The sequence below is a fragment of the Zophobas morio genome, unplaced genomic scaffold (assembly GCF_036711695.1).
Source record: "Zophobas morio isolate AGI-343-1 ecotype UQ-CSIRO unplaced genomic scaffold, CSIRO_AGI_Zmor_V1 ptg000048l, whole genome shotgun sequence".
Taxonomy (NCBI): Eukaryota; Metazoa; Arthropoda; class Insecta; order Coleoptera; family Tenebrionidae; genus Zophobas; species Zophobas morio.
The window spans coordinates 80,963-83,454 of record NW_026972153.1 but is presented as its reverse complement, the minus strand read 5'-3'; positions in this window follow the sequence as shown (position 1 = coordinate 83,454).

Sequence of the window (2,492 nt, the reverse complement as noted above, 5' to 3'; positions counted from 1 at the left end):
TGTAAGGCAGAAGTATTGACAGAGACCTTAAACAAAATCTTTTTGGGGATTTTGAATAGGTTTTTTTCCTTTGATAGTGGTAACACTATCTCGTTAATGATATACTACTGATAGATTTTGTTTTCAATGAGGGTTTGAATATACAATTTCCCCCAACGAGCTTTCTGACCTAATAGAAAGTTTTCGGCAGAAGCATTCTATTCTTCTCCTTGACCTTTCGAAGGAAATAAAGGACACAAAGTATTTAGAAAAAATTGTAAAGAAAAATTTGTTTTCTTTAGTTGATAACCTTAAACCTCTTACAACTAAAGAGAAGGATTCAGCAAAGAAAATAATTTATGTAGAATATGTTTCTCTTGACGAAGCGCCATTTTTAATTGATGAGTACCTGCATAGCTATCCTAGAATTTATACAAATAACTTTTACTCTTTAAACTCGGGAGACTATTAAAGTGATTAATAGAGCATAACGAAATTTCTTTTTCTAGGGTTGCTTCCGAAATTTTCTCTCTTTAGCAAGTAAAACCCGGTTACCGCCCTTTTGTATGTATGGCCCTTATTGCGATGTCAAAGCTCAATCTAACAACAGCTGGGTTTTTATAGGGTCCTGATCTTAAAATTTAATATTTAAAACAGTTGAAAGCAACAAAAATTTTAAGGGGATAAAATTACGGAAGGTATTTTTCCCCTTCGGAGGCTTCTCTGCAAGAAAAAGCTGTTTTTTTATTTATACTAGTAAGCGATAATCACGGATCTCAAGAGAAATAAACTTATCCATGCGACCCTTCGATACCGACAATCTAAAAACATCTTGGCATTAACTATAAGAGATGGCAGCTATAATTTTTTCCGTAGGTCCACCGTCCATAGAAAAGATACTTTTATAAGTTAAAAAAAATAGGTTTTGATGTTTTCTCTAAAGAGTGGGCTAACTGTTTTGAAAAAGTCAAAATAGATCTAAAAGAAAATTAAAAGAAATAACTATGAAGTGAATTTCTAAAGCGAGCGCGCAGTAGCCGCTTCGCTTTGGGGCAAAGTTACCTAAAGATATAAATGCCCTGCAAACGGAGTTTCGGGCAATATAAACTTTCAATACCATTTATAGAGGATATAGAGTGTCAGATCCAGAACTCAGAATGTGAATATTTTCAGGAGTTTTTATTTGAGGAATTACATAATACAGAGCAAACTTCTTTATTTAAAGAAACTTCGTTGACAGGTTTAACTTTCTAAACGCTAATAGTTGCAAAGTAACAAAAAAAAGGGAATTCATCAAGAAATCCAAAAGTATTAAAATTGCAGCATCGAAGGCTAATAGAGAAAAATAATTCAAGAGACGAGAGCTGATGTTTGGGTACAATAGAAGTATCTTGCGTAGTAATGAGTGCAGACATAAGTGTTAGGAAAGGAAACGTATTATAACTAATATTAACAAGAAAGGAAATTCAGGATTTATAAAATTACTTAATTATTAGAAATTAAATTGAAACTAAAAATTATTTAAGTATTTATTAATTAAAAATTAACTGCTTAATCCTTGCAAGACTAAATTTATTTTAAAATTGTGGATTAATATTATAAATATTGAATTTATAAAATAGTTATAAAATTTTAAAAAAAAAATTTTATTTTATTTATTAATTAAAATTAATCACTTGATCTTTACAAAACTAAATTCATTTTAAAATTGGGATTTATATAATAATTTTGATTTATAATAAAATAATAAAAATTAAAATAATAAATAACTTAAAAAACTAACTTGATTAAAAATTTATAAAATTTAAAATTTATTTTTTAAGTATGAATTAACTAAACTAATATTAAGATTAAGATTTTTAATTTTACAAAGAATTTCTAAAAATTTAAGAATAGAGATAAATAAAATAATTTTAATTTTCAAACTAAACTAACTAAAATTAATTTTCAAAATTCATATAATAATAAATTTAAATTAATATCACTTTGAAAAAAGTATAGTAACAAAGCTAATAAAATTTAATAAATAACTTATAATAAAATTAATAATAAATTTTTAACAAACATTATTACAATTAATTTTTTTTTTTGATAGTTAAATTTAATTAGTTAAAAAATAGTAAACAAAAATAAAATAACTTTTTATTATTATTTGACAGTTAAGTAAACTAATTTAAAGTTATAAACAAAAATAATTTATTTAAAGATTAAATTTTTAATTACATAATATAATTTTAACTTTAAATTAAGTTTAATAAATAAATTAATTGTTTCTTTTTTTTTTTTTACAAAATAAGTTCGTTTTAAAATAAATTTTTTAAATTTATAGTAATAAATAAGTTAAAAAATTTTAGTTGAAATTAAAAATAAATAATAAAAATTAATACATTAATACAAAAAAACACAAATTGACGTAATAATAAGCAGCAATTAAGTAAAATTAATTAAGCGCGACCAATAAAATTTTAACAAACTTTTTAACGCGAGAAGGTTAACAACGCGAATGCGGAGTT